Source organism: Eretmochelys imbricata, chromosome 2 (assembly GCF_965152235.1).
Source record: "Eretmochelys imbricata isolate rEreImb1 chromosome 2, rEreImb1.hap1, whole genome shotgun sequence".
NCBI lineage: Eukaryota > Metazoa > Chordata > Testudines > Cheloniidae > Eretmochelys > Eretmochelys imbricata.
This window is the reverse complement of record NC_135573.1, coordinates 1,291,421-1,308,755: the sequence shown is the minus strand read 5'-3', so window position 1 is coordinate 1,308,755 and position 17,335 is coordinate 1,291,421. Positions and strand designations below refer to the sequence as shown.

The window sequence follows — 17,335 nt, the reverse complement described above, 5'->3', positions numbered from 1 at the left end:
TCATGCAAAACAGTAAGACTCACATACAACATAAGAAGGGAAGGTCCCCACTTTGTCACATCTCTCCCCCCTTCAAGATCAAACTGAGCGGGGTCACTGTAGCCAGTGTTACCAGATTTGCCCGTTACTTTGGGGTATGCTCATTTATTAGGATTATTCTTTGGGGTGGGGGGTTCTGTAATTCTATCAACGTCCTACTTGTGTTCTCATACGGCGCTCTGCTTCTCGCTGCTGCAAGTCCCCTCCCAGTGGAGCTATCCTGCAGGACCTAGGTTCCCCAGGGCCGGGTTCTTCCAGCCCCAGAATCAGATATGCACGCACGCACACACAGAGTCTGAGTGGACTGGGTCGAGCAGCACTTCCAAGCTGCCACCCTCATATGTCCCAGGTTCAGCACGTCCCTATCCCCACTTTCACATTACCGTTGTTCTGGTCGTAACCCACCGGATGAGCAAACCCCACAGGATTTTGGGGCACTGCAGGGATCTTAGGTAAGAGGAGCGTTGCTGCAGAGTAAATGGGGAAGCCAGAAACACAAAAGAGTAAAGTTCAGAGACAGAGAAGCAACCAGCTTAACCATAAAAGTTGTTTGTTGAATAATAGTGATAACCACACAAGGAGAGCCTAAACAAACATTACAGTTACATTATTAAAGGTTACAAAAGTCACATATAGAAAACTATACCTGCCTGAGGTAGAAAAGAAAACAGAGAGAGCTGGGATCTCACCAACTTTCGTGAAGCTTGAACGGGTCGGGGGTCCCAGGTGGTGGTAGCTCAGGGTCCGGAGACAGGCAGAGCCCCCCGCACGATCAGTCAGGAGAAGATGAGGTCCCAATGGAACGGATGCACACTTTGGATCCAGGCATCAGAACATGGACTTGAGCATGGGTCGGGGTTTGTGTAGGGAAAGAACAAGGGTTCAAGGGAGCACACTAGATTTGTTTATGGGTAAACTGATGGCTCAAGTATCCGAGGGGTAGCCGGGTTAGTCTGGCTCTGTAAAAGCAGCAGAGTGTCCTGTGGCACCTTATAGACTAACAGACGAATTGGAGCATGAGCTTTCGTGGGTGAATCCCCACTTTCGTATTCACCCACGGAACAGGACTCTTTGATGACTCAAGGGTTTTCATTAGGCTAGACAATAGGGGCTGATCGTTCCTGGCTATGGGTGGTGTTTTCTTCCAGGGAGCTCCCAATGCAGTTAGGCAGCTTCAGTATTTTGGATACCAATCAAGGATTTATTACTAGAATTGATCTGATAACTGCTGAGCTGGGTGTGTGCAGGCGTGGGTTCGTTAACATCTGGAGCAGAGATCCCCCATCATGCAGTGCTTCCCTGCTTTCCTGGTCCCAGAGTTCAGTGCGGTTCTTGCCTTGGAATCTCTGTTCTCCAATCTGTATGCTAATGGAGATGCCTCCCTGTCCCATCTTCGATGCAAATGAGCCTAGGGGAGTTTCCTTAATCCTGTCACCCTTGTCAGGAGGGGTCTAGGTGTGTCTCCCACTGCCCTTCACTGCTCTCTACAAGTCTTTTCTCTGATCGGTTTTGGTTCAGGCTGGGGTGGGGAGGGTCCTTCATGAGTCGGAAAGGCTGGATACTGCACCCTGGTTCTCCAAGAACACAGAGCTGACTGGTATCACCAGTAACCTGGGGAAGTTCAGGCCCCCCTCTCCGGGACAAAGCATCAGCTAGAACATTTGCACTCCCCTTAACGTGGACCACCTCCGTCTCATAATCCTGGCAGGACAGGCTCCACCTCAGGAGCTCTGCGATTGGCCCCTCTCATCTGGTGCAGCCATGGCAGGGCGAGTGGTCTGGGTACACAGTGAAGTGCCACCCAAATAGATCCGGCTGCAGCCTTTTAGGAGCCCACCCCAGCGCCGGGCATTCCCTCTCTATGGCCGCATAGCACTGCTCCCGGGGCAGCAGCTTCCTGCTCAGGTACATGATGGGGTTTCTCTCCCCCTTTGCATTGGCCTGCCTCGGCACCGTGCTCAGCCCCATGTGTGGGGCACTGGTGAATGCCATAAAGGGCTTGTCAAAGTCTGGGTTTCCCAGCACTGGGCCTTTGACCAGATCCTCCTTCAGTGAGCAGAGAGCCCTCTGGCACTGCCTGGTCCAGACCAGCTTGTCTGGCTTCCCCTTCTTGCACAGCTCAATGATGGGAGCTGACACAGAGCTAAAGTGGGGCACGACCCTCTGGTAGTGCCCCGCCATTCCAATAAAGGCCTGGGCCTGTTTCGTACTCTGGGGAGCAGGCCAGTTTCTGATCGCCCACACCTTGGCTGGCTGTGGCTTTAGGCAGCCTCTCCCCACCTTGTGGCCTGGGTACGACACCTCTGCCATCCCCACCTTGCATGTCCCAGCTTTTACAGTCGCCATGCATCCTGGAGGCGACCCAGACCCCTCTTCACCTGGGACACCTGGTCCTCCTAGGTCTGGCTTACGACACAGATATCATCAATGTACATTGGGGTAAAATTCTCCATCCCCCTCAGTAACTGATCCATCTGGTGCTGGTAGGTGACCGGTGCCTCCTTGAGGCCGAAAGGTAGGGACTTGTACAGCCCCAAGGGGTGACAAAAGCAGGTTTCAACCTGGCATCTGGATCCAAAGGCTCCTGCCAGTACCCTTTGGTGAGATCTCTGGTCATGGGGTAACGAGTCGTCCGCTTCCCCCCGCCCCCCCCAACTTGTCTAGGATCTCATCAGGCCTAGACATGGGCAGGTACTAGACATGGTGATAGCACTGATCTTCTGATAGGCCACACAGAATCGGATTGACCCGTCTTTCCTGGGAGAGGCCTCTGGGGCTGGTGGGTGGCTGGACCACCCCTAAAGCCAGCATGTGTCTCACCTCCCCCTCCAGGGCCTGGTCTGTGTTCTGAATGGGGAACACCTGATTGACGGGCCGGCTCCCATCTCCACCCAGTGGACAGCCGGGTTAGCGAGCCCAGGCCGGCTGGAGAGCAGCTGTGGGTGCGAATGCAGCGTCTCTCAGCAGGCAGGGGTGAGCTGGTCAGAGAGGGGAACTGATTCCAGCAAGGGGCCGGCTCCTTTCTCAGGGAAGAGACCCACCAGGGAAGTCTGTCCACCACCAGGGGATCCTCTCCCTTTTTCCCCTGGCCACACGTGGCCAGGACCAGCCTCTGCCTATCACAGTACAGCTCCACCATGTTGACCTGGTCCCCTTGGTGGCTGTGAGCCCGACTGGGCAGTTCCACCACATTGTTCTCCTCATTCAGCTGCTGGATGACCTTGAAGGGTTCGTCCCAGGCAGCTGGGAGCTTATTCTTCCTCAGCGGGACGAGACCCCTCACCTGGTCCCGGTTCCATAGGCCGAGCGGTCGTACCAGACCTTCTGCCTCCCTTGGGCCCTGGCTAGGTTCTCCCTGGCCGGACCCATGAGCTCTCCCGAGCTTTTCCCAGAAAGTCAGTCCATGCTCCAGCACTGATTCTCCATCGGGGATACCTTCCCCTCCTATCCGTCCCACACCAAGCCCAGGGCCACCTTCTGAAAAGGCTCCTCTATGAAATGCAGGTGTCCCAAGGCTGCTTTACCCTGCCCCTGCATCCCCTGCCCCTCCATGCGCTTCCCACAGCGAGTCCACCCAGGCGGGGTCCTGGGGAAGCCAGAGGGTCCTGCCCCCCAACTCCGCAGTCAGACGTGACTCTCAGCCAGCCAGTAAAACAGAAGGTTTATTAGGCAACAGGAACACAGCATAGGGGCAGAACTTGTTAGCACAGAAATAGTGACTTTCAGCCAAGTTCATCAGGGGCCGGGGGCAGAGACGGGGCTTTGGTTCTCCCCCTGAGTCCCAAGCCAGCCAAGACTGACTCCCTTCCAGCTGCCTGACCCCTGCCCTGCCCTTTGTCTCCTTCCCGGGCCAAGAGTCACTTGGTTACATCCCCCTCCTGAGTCTCAGGTGAGGAAGGGGTGGCCTGCAGCTGGAGCAGCCTCCGCAAAAGTCTCACACACTTATTCCCACCACCTAGACATTGGTACAATACACAGGGAAACTGAGGCACACACAGCATTCATGTAAAACTGTAAGACTCACAAACAACATAACAAGGGAGAATCCCCACTTCGTCACAGTATGTACAGCTGTTGGGTTACTTGGGTTTGTGGGGGATCAGTGTGGGGGGATCGGTGTGTACAGCTGTCGGGGGGGGTTACTGGGTCTGTGGGGGTAGGTGTGGGGAGATCGGTGTGTACAGCTGTTGGGGGGGTTACTGGGTCTGTGGGGGTAGGTGGGGGGGATCGGTGTGACCAGCTGTCGGGGGGGGGCGGTTACTGGGTCCGGGGGGTAGGTGGGGGGGATCGGTGTGACCAGCTGTCGGGGGCGGAGGTTACTGGGTCTGGAGGGGTAGGTGGGGGGGGATCGGTGTGACCAGCTGTCGGGGGGGGGCGGTTACTGGGTCTGTAGGAGTAGGTGGGGGGGATATGTGTGACCAGCTGTCGGGGGGGGGGCAGTTACTGGGTCTGTAGGAGTAGGTGGGGGGGATCAGTGTGACCAGCTGTCGGGGGGGGGGGCGGTTACTGGGTCTGGGGGGGTAGGTGGGGGGGATCGGTGGGACCAGCTGTCGGGGGGGCGGTTACTGGGTCTGTAGGAGTAGGTGGGGGGGATCGGTGTGACCAGCTGTCGGGGGGGGGCGGTTACTGCGTCTGTGGGGGTAGGTGGGGGGGATCGGTGTGACCAGCTGTCGGGGGGGCGGTTACTGGGTCTGTAGGAGTAGGTGGGGGGGATCGGTGTGACCAGCTGTCTGGGGGGGTCGGTTACTGCGTCTGTGGGGGTAGGTGGGGGGGATCGGTGTGACCAGCTGTCGGGGGGGGTGGTTACTGGGTCTGTACGAGTAGGTGGGGGGATCGGTGTGACCAGCTGTCGGGGGCGGAGGTTACTGGGTCTGTAGGAGTGGGGGGGGGATCGGTGTGACCAGCTGTCGGGGGGGGGCGGTTACTGGGTCTGTGGAAGTAGGTGCGGGGGATCGGTGTGACCAGCTGTCTGGGGGGGGGGCGGTTACTGGGTCTGTGGGGGTAGGTGGGGGGGATCGGTGTAACCAGCTGTCTGGGGGGGCGGTTACTGGGTCTGTAGGAGCAGGTGGGGGGGATCGGTGTAACCAGCTGTTGGGGGGGGCGGAGGTTACTGGGTCTGTGGGGGTAGGTGGGGGGGATCGGTGTGACCAGCTGTCGGGGGGGGTGGTTACTGGGTCTGTACGAGTAGGTGGGGGGATCGGTGTGACCAGCTGTCGGGGGCGGAGGTTACTGGGTCTGTAGGAGTGGGGGGGGGATCGGTGTGACCAGCTGTCGGGGGGGGGCGGTTACTGGGTCTGTGGAAGTAGGTGCGGGGGATCGGTGTGACCAGCTGTCTGGGGGGGGGCGGTTACTGGGTCTGTGGGGGTAGGTGGGGGGGATCGGTGTAACCAGCTGTCTGGGGGGGCGGTTACTGGGTCTGTAGGAGCAGGTGGGGGGGATCGGTGTAACCAGCTGTTGGGGGGGGCGGAGGTTACTGGGTCTGTGGGGGTAGGTGGGGGGGATCGGTGTGACCAGCTGTCGGGGGGGGGCGGTTACTGTGTCTGTAGGAGTAGGTGGGGGGGATCGGTGTGACCAGCTGTTGAGGGGGGCGGAGGTTACTGGGTCTGTAGGAGTAGGTGGGGGGATCGGTGTGACCAGCTGTCTGGGGGGGTCGGTTACTGCGTCTGTGGGGGTAGGTGGGGGGGATCGGTGTGACCAGCTGTCGGGGGGGGGTGGTTACTGGGTCTGTACGAGTAGGTGGGGGGATCGGTGTGACCAGCTGTCGGGGGGGGCGGTTACTGGGTCTGTAGGAGTGGGGGGGGGATCGGTGTGACCAGCTGTCGGGGGGGGCGGTTACTGGGTCTGTGGGGGTAGGTGGGGGGGATCGTTGTGACCAGCTGTGGGGGTGGAGGTTACTGGGTCTGTAGGAGTGGGGGGGGGATCGGTGTGACCAGCTGTCGGGGGCAGAGGTTACTGGGTCTGTAGGAGTAGGTGGGGGGGATCGGTGTGACCAGCTGTCGGGGGGGGGGCGGTTACTGCGTCTGTGGGGGTAGGTGGGGGGGATCGGTGTGACCAGCTGTCGGGGGGGGGGGGCGGTTACTGTGTCTGTAGGAGTAGGTGGGGGGATCGGTGTGACCAGCTGTCGGGGGGGGGCGGTTACTGGGTCTGTAGGAGTGGGGGGGGGATCGGTGTGACCAGCTGTCGGGGGCAGAGGTTACTGGGTCTGTAGGAGTAGGTGGGGGGATCGGTGTGACCAGCTGTTGGGGGGGCGGAGGTTACTGGGTCTGTGGGGGTAGGTGGGGGGGATCGGTGTGACCAGCTGTCGGGGGGGGGGCGGTTACTGGGTCTGTAGGAGCAGGTGGGGGGGATCGGTGTGACCAGCTGTCTGGGGGGGGGCGGTTACTGGGTCTGTAGGAGTAGGTGGGGGGGATCGGTGTAACCAGCTGTTGGGGGGGGCGGAGGTTACTGGGTCTGTGGGGGTAGGTGGGGGGGATCGGTGTGACCAGCTGTCTGGGGGGGTCGGTTACTGGGTCTGTAGGAGTAGGTGGGGGGGATCGGTGTAACCAGCTGTTGGGGGGGCGGAGGTTACTGGGTCTGTGGGGGTAGGTGGGGGGGATCGGTGTGACCAGCTGTCGGGGGGGGCGGTTACTGGGTCTGTGGGGGTAGGTGGGGGGGATCGGTGTGACCAGCTGTCTGGGGGGGTCGGTTACTGCGTCTGTGGGGGTAGGTGGGGGGGATCGGTGTGACCAGCTGTCGGGGGGGGGGGTGGTTACTGGGTCTGTAGGAGTAGGTGGGGGGATCGGTGTGACCAGCTGTCGGGGGGGGCGGTTACTGGGTCTGTAGGAGTAGGTGGGGGGATCGGTGTGACCAGCTGTTGGGGGGGGCGGTTACTGGGTCTGTAGGAGTAGGTGGGAGGGATCGGTGTGACCAGCTGTCGGGGGGGGGCGGTTACTGTGTCTGTAGGAGTAGGTGGGGGGGATCGGTGTGACCAGCTCTCTGGGGGGGTCGGTTACTGCGTCTGTGGGGGTAGGTGGGGGGATCGGTGTGACCAGCTGTTGGGGGGGGCGGAGGTTACTGGGTCTGTAGGAGTAGGTGGGGGGATCGGTGTGAGCAGCTGTCGGGGGGGCGGTTACTGGGTCTGTAGGAGTAGGTGGGGGGGATCGGCGTGACCAGCTGTCTGGGGGGGTCGGTTACTGCGTCTGTGGGGGTAGGTGGGGGGGATCGGTGTGACCAGCTGTCGGGGGGGGGGCGGTTACTGTGTCTGTAGGAGTAGGTGGGGGGATCGGTGTGACCAGCTGTCTGGGGGGGTCGGTTACTGCGTCTGTGGGGGTAGGTGGGGGGGATCGGTGTGACCAGCTGTCGGGGGGGGGCGGTTACTGGGTCTGTACGAGTAGGTGGGGGGATCGGTGTGACCAGCCGTCGGGGGCGGAGGTTACTGGGTCTGTAGGAGTGTGGGGGGGATCGGTGTGACCAGCTGTCGGGGGGGGCGGTTACTGGGTCTGTGGAAGTAGGTGGGGGGGATCGGTGTGACCAGCTGTCTGGGGGGGCGGTTACTGGGTCTGTAGGAGCAGGTGGGGGGGATCGGTGTGACCAGCTGTCTGGGGGGGCGGTTACTGGGTCTGTAGGAGCAGGTGGGAGGGATCGGTGTAACCAGCTGTTGGGGGGGGGCGGAGGTTACTGCGTCTGTGGGGGTAGGTGGGGGGGATCGGTGTGACCAGCTGTTGGGGGGGGCGGAGGTTACTGGGTCTGTAGGAGTAGGTGGGGGGATCGGTGTGAGCAGCTGTCGGGGGGGCGGTTACTGGGTCTGTAGGAGTAGGTGGGGGGGATCGGTGTGACCAGCTGTCTGGGGGGGTCGGTTACTGCGTCTGTGGGGGTGGGTGGGGGGGATCGGTGTGACCAGCTGTTGGGGGGGGCGGTTACTGGGTCTGTAGGAGCAGGTGGGGGGGATCGGTGTGACCAGCTGTCTGGGGGGGTCGGTTACTGCGTCTGTGGGGGTGGGTGGGGGGGATCGGTGTGACCAGCTTTTGGGGGGGGCGGTTACTGGGTCTGTAGGAGCAGGTGGGGGGGATCGGTGTAACCAGCTGTTGGGGGGGGCGGAGGTTACTGGGTAGGTGGGGGGGATCGGTGTGACCAGCTGTCGGGGGGGGCGGTTACTGTGTCTGTAGGAGTAAGTGGGGGGGATCGGTGTGACCAGCTGTCTGGGGGGGGGGCGGTTACTGGGTCTGTAGGAGCAGGTGGGGGGGATCGGTGTGACCAGCTGTCGGGGGGGGCGGTTACTGGGTCTGTGGGGGTAGGTGGGGGGGATCGGTGTGACCAGCTGTCTGGGGGGGTCGGTTACTGCGTCTGTGGGGGTAGGTGGGGGGCATCGGTGTGACCAGCTGTTGGGGGGGGGCGGTTACTGGGTCTGTAGGAGTAGGTGGGGGGGATCACTGTGACCTGCTGTCTGGGGGGGGGCGGTTACTGGGTCTGGGGGGGTAGGCGACTCCTCCGCTCTGTGCGGCCAGGACCGGTGTAGACCCTGTGTCTCGGCTGCCCGGCTGATGGGGCTGGAGCCTGGGGGTGGGGGGCAGTGCTCTCCGTCAGGGGCTGGTCCCGGAATGGTGCCCCGGGAGGGCTGGGGCCCTGGCAGCTGACCTCTTCCCCCCCCACCCCCGCGCCATGGGGTCTGGCCCAGCATTGCAGCGGGAGGGGGTCTGGTGCTGCAAGTGGGGCCTCCACAAAGGGGCGTCCGAGCTGCTCTGTGCAGAGCTTGGTGCTTCCCGTGTCCCCCAGGCATAGACTGGGGCGAGGCCGGGGAGATGGGGGTGCAGAACCTTTGCCTTGTGGGGCAGGAGGCCCTGGGTGCTGGCTCTAGGGCTGGGCCACGTAACCACCCTGGTGACCGGCTGGCTGCTCGCGAGGTGTCTCCCCAGGGTGCTGAGCCGGGCTTGGGGCGCTTTGCCCCCTTTGCTCCAGGGCGGCCGGGTGTGTGCTCGGCTGCAGGCAGGGAGCGGGGCCTAGCAGCTAGAGCAGGGGCTGGGCACCAGGATTCTGTTTCTGGCTCTGGCCGGCTGTGTGCTGCTGGGCAGGTCCTGTCCCCGCCCGGTGCCTCAGTTTCCCCTCAGTGCAGTGGTGACTCCTCCAGGGGGCTGCGTGGCTAGTGGGGTGCTGTGAGCACTGGCTGGGGAACTTGGTCAGTCTGGGCCCCACCGCCCAGGTGCTGTTTCCTGGCCTGTCAGCCCAAGAGAGCAACTCCTCTCCCACACGAAACGGGCTGGCATGGAAATGGTTAAAGCCGGCCAACGCCCTCCTTCCCTGGCCTCCCGGGCAGGGGGCCAGGAATGACTGGGATGTGCCTGCTGGGGGGCAGGGCCGGGGCCAGCCGGCTGGAGCCCACGGGGCCCAGAACCAGGCAGGCTGCCCTGGGCATGGAAATGCAGCCTGGCCTCTCACGTCCAGCCCGGCTGGCCCCATGCCCTTGTGCCCAGGCTCGGCCCCTTGCCGCGTGGGGCACTGGCCCCTGGCCGGATCCCCACGTTCCCGGCCGGACCCGTCTGTCCCGTTCGCCTTTGCAGTTGTGTGCAGTGGAAAGCAAAGCGCTGGGTGCCTGCCCGCCCCCTCTCCCCCAGCCCCACGCTCCCCTCACCCCGCCCCACTTGTGGGAAACTGGAGGGGAAACTATGATGAAACTCCTGGCCAGAGCAGAGCCGGCAAATCTGGCGGCTTCCTCTCCTCTCTTCTCTTCTCCCCCCTCCCCCAGCCCTGTGGTCAGGAGGGCGTGTGGTGCCCGGGAGGGGCTGCTGGGTCCGCGCCCCCCCCCCCATGCCCATATCCGCGTGTGTGTCACAGCCAGGGAGTGAGCGGGCATGTCCCCCCCCCGTGCCTGAGCGGGGGTGGAGCTGCTGTCAGTCGCCAGCGCGCGGCTGCTCGGTCTGAGCCAGGCCGGGAGGGAGGCTGCTCCGGCTGCCTCTGCCGAGAGGGCTGCCCGCCCCGCGCCGTGCCCCGCGCCCCGCGCCCCCCGCCGCGCCCCCCGCCATGGTGGCAGGGATGCTGATGCCGCTGGAGCGGCTGCAGGCCATCTACGAGCTGCTCTTCCGCGAGGGCGTGATGGTGGCCAAGAAGGACAAGCGGCCGCAGAGCTTCCACCCGCAGCTGCCCGGCGTCACCCACCTGCAGGTGACGCGGGCCATGGGCTCGCTCCGGTCGCGGGGCCTGGTGCGCGAGACCTTCGCCTGGCGCCACTGTTACTGGTACCTGACCGACGAGGGCGTCGGCCACCTGCGCCGCTACCTGCACCTGCCGCCCGAGATCGTCCCCGCCTCCCTGCAGCGCGCCCGGCGCCCCCCGGACACGGCCGCCCGGCGCCCCCCGGACACGGCCGCCCGGCGCCCCCCGGACACGGCCGCCCGGCGCCCCCCGGACACGGCCGCCCGGGCGCAGACGGTGCCGGGCCTGGCCAGCTGCCCCCCCAAACGCCAGGCGGGCAGCGAGGAGGGCGGGGGCTCGCGCCAGGCGTACCGCAGGAGAGAGGAGACCCGGGAGCAGCACGTGGAGGCCGCCTCGGCGGGGGGAGTGTCCAGGCCGGCCCCGGGACCCAGCCCTGCCCCAGGTTAGCGACCCGCCCCTCGCCGGAGGGGGCAGCGTGCTCTGGGGGGGAGGGGGGCGTGTGGGGCCGGGTCCTGCCCCCCAGAGGGAGCAGCGCTGGGCGGCCGGGGCAGCTGTGTTCATTCATTCGGGTGGGGAGAGCCGGCAGCTGGAGAGCTGGCGCCGGCTTTGTTCGAGCCAGTGATGCTGGGTGGGAGGGGGCATGGCCGTGGCCTCTCCTGGGGAGGGGGGGGTCACCCTCCGCTGGGGCCTGTGGGGTGTCTGAATGCTGGGGGGGGCGGGGCGGGGCTTGGCAGAGCGGTGGGCATGGTGCCTGCCTTCGCCCGACCCGGGGCTGCCCTTAACCCTTTCCCAGCCAGTCCGTGCGAGACGGGAGCTCTGGCTTGCCCCGATGGACAGCAGGCAGGCCTCCCACGCCCCAGCCCCCCCAGTCGGGCCTGGCTTGCCAACAGGTGCAGGGCCCCGTGCTGTCCTTGGCCATCGTCTCCCCGTCGTCCTCCAGCTGTTGCGGTCTGCTGCCGAGGTCAGAGGCAGCCCCAGGGAGAGGGACCCCAACTCTCCGCCTGTGGGGCCCGCTGCAGGCAGCGTTTGGAGAGACCCCTGGGGATGCTGCCAGGCCCAGATCCCATGGCGGTTGTGGGTCAGAGGCTTTGTCCGGCCTGCCGCAGGCCCTGCAGGGCTGGGGGATGGCCGCACGCAGCCCAGCTGGGCTGCACGGTGGGTGGGGGAGCCTGCTGGCGCTCTGGGTGCGGGGCCCTCCGTCCCGTCAGGCGTTTGGGCAGCGTGGGGTCACGCAGCATGGGCTGCGGGTTGTGCCCATCCCAGCAGTGGGTCCCTGCCCAGCGACTGCTCCCTGAGACTGCGCCCTCGGCCCATGGGTGGCACAGAACTGTGGGGGGCCAGGCTCACGCCGGGTAGGGGTCCCAAGCCAGGAGCCGGTGCGGAGTGGCTGGGGGATGGGCCGGGGCCGGTGGCTTGCCAGGTGTGCAGCCTGTCTGGGCTGGTGGGCTAATGCCACAGCCGGTCTGCAGGAGGGGGCACAGGCATCTGACCAGCCAGCGAGGGTGCTGCTCCGGGGGCAGGGTCAGTGCTGGCCGGTGCCTGCTAGTCCTGCCCGTCCTCATGCTGGGGCTCCCGCCCCACCCAGCCAGCATCTGCCCCTGGCACTGCCCTGTGGGCGCATGGGGCAGGCTGCCCTCCCTGTTTAGGGCCTGTCGTGTGGGCTAGCTGCACCCCACCCCCCTCCCCTGGCTCCTGTCCAGCCAACTCCCAGCCCTGCGGTGGGAGGGGAGGGGGCAGAGGCCATGGGGGACAAGGGCCTTCAGGGGACGGAGGAGGGGCAGGAGAAGGGTGTTCGCTTCTCAGGGTGGGCATCCGCCAGCCGGGGGCTGCAGCCAGGGGGGTGAGCGGCACGTTTGCACCACCTGGGGCTCGTCCCTGCCCGCCCGGAGCCTTGCCTGCGGCACCCTGACCAGGCTGGTGTGGCCGCTTCGGGCGCTGGAGACCAGAGCCCACGTCCGAGTGCGGGGCCCAGGGCAGGCCCCCAGCTCTCTGGACGGGCCCCGATGGCCGGACAGCCTGTGCGGCGGGAGGGGCTGGGCTATGGCCCTGTGCCCGAAGGGGTGTGTGTGTGTGTGTGTGTGTGTGTGTGGGGGTGATCCCAGGTACCTTCCCAGTCGCCCCCCACCCCCTTCAGCCTGCTCCCAGCCACCTGCTGCTCTGCCCCGTGCCCGCCTGCGATCCCCTGGCCAGGCTGCGGAGCCCTGGGGGACCCGTGGAGACGTGGCAGCAGGTCGCTGGAGGAGGGGGCTGGTGTCCTGCTGCCCCATCCCCCTCTTGCCCTCCCCGAGGCCCCGGCCCTGCTGCATGTGGGGTGACTCAGCCTTGCTGCTGGCCGAGCACCTCGGCTCCAAGTTTCCACCAGGAAACGCGCGGCGCTGGCCTGTTCCTGGGGCCTGAGTCAGCCGCAGCTCCTGGGCTGTGGCCTGGGGCTCCCGGCTCCCTGCCAGGCCAGCCTGGCCCCCATGTCCTGCGGGGGGGGCTGGGTGGGTCAGCTGGGCCTGCTGCTCCCCACCCGGCCCTGCCCCGGCTCTGGCAGGTAGCGCCCCGCCCTGCCTGCAGCTGCTCTGCAGGGACAATGGGCTCATTGTCCAACAGCTGCCGGGGCAGGCGTCTTCCCTGCCACGCTAAGCCGCTCCCCAGGCGGGGCTGAGTCACCCCCCCCTCATGCGCTGTCCTGCCCCACAGGCCTGGGCTCCGCCCCACGGCTCTGCCCACGGCCCAGGGCTCCACCTCTCGCCCCCAGCTCTCTGTCCTGCCCCACGGCCCTGGGCTCCACCCCTCACCCCACGGCTCTGTCCACGGCCCTCAATGCTGACCCATGGCCCTGCCCCCCCATGGCTGTGCCCACCCCCAGCTTGCTTATGGCTGTGCTGTTAGCCCTTCGCCTGGCACTGTGCAGGCGGGCGTGCTGGGTCGGAAGGTTGCCATGGGGAGGGCAGCTGGGTCTCTACCCGCAGGGGGAGGGGTGAAAGCGGGGCAAGAGCTGCCCTTCTCCGGGGGCCACGCAGGGCAGGGGGCTCCTTCATGCTCTCCCATAGCCCGGCCTTTTGCAGGTGTGGGAGGGGGTCTCCGGCGTCTGGGACCCTCCAGCCCTGTTTTCATAGAGAGGAGGGGGTTCAGCGCGAGAGCCAGGGTCTGCTCCTTGCTGAGATCCCTGGGGTGGGTCCAGGGCCAGAGGGCTCCGGGGTCAGGTGGGGAGAGGGCAAAGCGCCAGGCTCGGCACTGAGTGCTCCAGGACAGCTCGGACAGGCGCTGCCCCAGGGTGGAGTCTGCTGGAAGGGGGCCAAACCACCAGCTCCAGCCCTCATCAACACCTCTGCCCAGCGCTGGGGGGGTGAGCGCCCGCTGTGCCCAGCTGCCCCAGGGCCCGTAGGAGCTGGGTCCTCAGCAGGTTGCTCCAGGTGCTGTAATTCCCACGCACTGCCCTGGCTGGAGCCGCAGCAGGCCGAGGCCCCCCAGCCCCACACAGGCGCCGGTGCTGGGCATGTGGAAAGCCCCCTGCGGCCCGGAGCCCGCGTTCCTCAGGCGGCTGGGCCGGAGCAGAGGGTCTGAATTGCCGATTGCCACAGGAATCCTGGCCGCTCCTCTCGCAGCAGCTGGAGTAAATTTGGAAGGCTGGGGCGGGAGACTGCGGGTGGGCTCCCGGCTGCCAGGCTTTGGCAAGAGGAAGAGGAGGGGAGGCCGAGCCCCTGGTGCATCCTGCGAGACAGGCGCTGAGCTCCTGGCGCTGCTGGGACTGGCTCTGGCAGGAGGGTGTGTGAGGAGCTGCTCCCGCTTCCGAGCTGAGCGGGAGCCCGAGCAGCTGCGCCGGGGTCTGCCTGGTTGCAGCCAGAGCCATGGACTGGGAGGATGGCAGGTATTTCATGGAAGACCTCATCCAGCAGGGCCAAGGTAGGAGCCTGGGGAGAGCGGGCCCTGCCGCACCCCCAGCCTACGCCCCCTGGGCCTCAGTCCAAGCTCATCCTGGCTGCGTCGGTCTCTCCCTGCCTGTCCCAGCAGACCCCACCCCTCCCGCCTTGCAAAGTGCTGGGGCTGGGGTGGGCGGGTGCCACAGCCCTGCCCCCCGTGGGGGGCCCAGGTGTGAAGGGAGTGGGGCTGGCAGAGCCCCTGCTGCCGAGCGGCACAGTACAAGTGCCTGGTGGGGGGCTGTGAATGGTGATGGGCCCTGCCCCCCCTCCCCCCGTCTGGCTGGGCTCCCAGTGATGGGCCTGACCTGCCTGTGGCTTTGGGCTGGGTGGGAGGAATTGCTCTGACCCAGGATGGGCAGGGGGCGGGGCAGCACCCCCCACCTCCTCCCCCCAGCTCAGGCTCTGCAGCAGCCCTGACCCTGTGACTCTGACTGTCAGGATCTGGCTCTGCAACTTGAGGCTCTTCCCAGAGCCCGTTCCGGGGACCGAGGGATCCAGTTCCGGTTCTTCTCTTGTCCTCTGGTGAGTCAGTTGCAGTGAAACCCTGGGCTGGAGTTTGGTGCTCAGCTGGATTGGACTCTAGGGCATTGGGGTCGCCTGGTGCAGGGCTTGCTGGCAGCGCCCCCGCCTGGCCCTGCGCGTCCAGCCGCTGTGCAGGAGGCAGGTGGTGTCGAGCACAGTCTGCGCCGTTTCCGCAGGGAGAAGGGCTCAGAGGGGGGCTCTTGCGGCGTCATGCCCTGAGCCCATGGCCCTGAGCCGGCTGGGGGGGCCCTGCGCCGGCTGGGGGGGCCCTGCAGGGTCCGAGCCCAGCGGCTGGGGGGCAGGGGCCGTGGGTGGCACTGGGCGGCGGTGTGACGTTGGGCGGGCACAGCAGTTAATGCCCTGCCCCTGCGTGTGCTGGGTCCCCCAGCTGGAGGCCGGTGTGTTCCTGGGGGGCCTGCCCATCCAGGGGGCTCTGGTCACCCAGTGGCGGCTGGGCCTGAGGGGCAGCAGGCGAGGTACCAGGAGGGGGTCAGAGGTCCTGTCTTGGCCGAGCCTCGCGGGAAGGAAGGTCAAAGCAGGCGCTGCTCCGAGCTGTCCGGCCCCTGGCCGGAGCGCAGCCGCTGGGATCGGCTGAGCCGTGCCTGGGGCCGTGGACGTGGACCCGGAGGGTGTGGGTGGGCTCAGGGCTCTGCAGGGGTGGAGGCATCTGCTGACGCCATGCGCTGATGAGTGCCCCAGGGTGGGGTCAGGCAGGATGGCCCGCCAGGGAGATGCTGCTGTGGGATGAGCCCTAGAGCTGCCATCCCCGTGCCTGGACTGGGCAGGCATTGGCCTTGCACCTGCTGTGCCAGATCCTCCCGAGATCCCCACCGCCCCCTCACCTGCCCAGAGGCTAGCCGCTCCCCCGCTGGAGCGCTAGGCCTGGGGCCTTGGGGCTGTTTGCTGTGGGGAGGTAACAAAGCGGTGAACCCTGCAAGGTCGGCCTTCCCCTGGGGTTCTGCCCTGCCCGCCCCTAGCACTTACACTCCAACCCCAGCGACCCGGACTGCAGGCCTGGCCGGCACCCGCCCGTGCCGTGTGGGGCTGGCAGCACTGGGAAGGGGGTGGGACGCCGGTGTTGAGTACCCGCCGTGGGGAGGGCACTTTAGACAGGACCCAGAGCCCTGTGCCAAGGGGCTACCTGTGTGCAGGGGGTGGAGCAGGCCATGCCCGTGACTGTTCTGCCCCAGGCAGGTACCAGCGCAGGTCGGGATGGTGCTGGCCCCAAGGCCCCTAGTTGCTGGCTTTGCCAGGTAATGCTGCACTGGGACCCCTTTGGCCTGCCAAGAGCTTGTCTGATGCGGCTGCCTGGCGGGTGTGGGCACAGGCCAGCCGGGCGAGCGCTGTGACAGGACAGACGCGGGGTGGGACAGACCCCCAGGGAGGGGCTAGGTGGGGCAGGCCTGCCGCAGGCCCTGGCAGAGCCCCCGTTTCCCATCTCATGGGCGGCGCAGCCTGGGCCTGCGGGGCGGGAGATCTCCAGCCTGGGGGCTCCGGGGGGCTGCAGCCGGCCCCTCCTCCAGCCTGCCATGTCATGTTCTAACTCGGGAGGCATGACAGGTTGTGCGGAGATATTTATATCCCCGCTGCTCCCTCCCGTTCCCCATGGGCACTGCAGCGGGGGCTCTGCAGCCTGCGTGTGGGCTCTGTGCGGCCGGCTCCTGCCCCCTCTGCCCCGTCCCGGGCCGTGGAGACGCTGCCCCCCCATGAAGATCGTGCCAGGTAGGGGCCCAGTGCCTCGCCCACGCGTGTGCCCGGCTCCTAGGCGCCAGCTGGGCAATTTCCACCCCAGCAGTTTGGGCTATAAAAAGCCCCCTGCTGATGCCTGCTGTGAGTGATGGGTGCTGAGCCGTGGGGCAGCTGGGGCTGGCGGAGGGGCAGCAGGGTGCCCATACCTGCCCCTGGGGGGAGCTGGTGCTGGTGGTGAGGCGGGGGGGGGGCAATCTTTGTTCCTAGCTCTGGCAGGGCCCTGCACCGGCGGGGGCTGGGGGGCCGGTTCAGCTGGGTCTGGTGTGGGCCAGCGTGCGCAGTGAAGGGGATGGGCCCATGGGGGGTGAGCTGTGGGGCGCAGGGGGCTTGGTGCCCCGTAAGAGGCAGTCCCCCATTAGGGTGGGGGGTGCTGGGCTCCGGGCCGAGTGGTCCCAGACAGGGTGGGGTCCTGGTCCCCATGAGGGCACAGAGAGGGTCCCAGGTGGGGTGGGGGGCTCCCACCGGAGGGTGCGGGGTGCTGGCTCCCTTTAGGGCAGGGGGTTCTGGGTGGGGAGGGTGGGTGCTGGTGCCCCAGAGGGGTCCCCGTGGGGGGCGCTGGTCTCTGTGAGGGTCCTGGCGGGACGGGGGGGGCTCTGGGGGTCTCGGCAGCGGATCCAGAGGGGCGGGGGGCCCTGGCCGGGGCGGGGGCGGCGCTGGTCCCCCGGCGGGCGGGCGGGCGGGCGGGCGAGGGGTCCCGTGGGGCGGACCCGGGCGCCGCGGGGCGGGCCAAGCCGCAGTGCGGGGCGGGCCGGCGCAGGGGGCCGGGCCGGGCCGGGAGGAGGCCGGGCAGGGTCCGCGGGCGGCCGGGCGGGCGCAGGGAGCCGCAGCCGGAGCTCGCCCCGCGGCCATGGACGCCCCCGCCGGCCCCTTCCCCTGGCTGGTGGCCGGGGCCCACGGGCTGGCGCTGCTGCTGGCCTGGCGCTGGCAGCGCCGCGCCCCAGGTGAGAGCGGCCGGGCCGAGCCGAGCCGGGCCGGGCGGGGCCGGGCTGTGG

The 17,335-nt window shown here is 66.5% G+C and overlaps 1 protein-coding gene and 1 pseudogene across 3 annotated transcripts in view; both read left to right on the top strand.

Annotated features, from left to right (window-relative positions):
• PLEC (plectin) overlaps positions 1–17,335 on the top strand; it is a 173,208-nt gene that overhangs the window by 79,867 nt on the left and 76,006 nt on the right. The gene's annotated exons all lie outside the window — the stretch shown is intronic.
• LOC144260969 (small ribosomal subunit protein eS10 pseudogene) lies at positions 10,033–10,611 on the top strand (annotated as a pseudogene).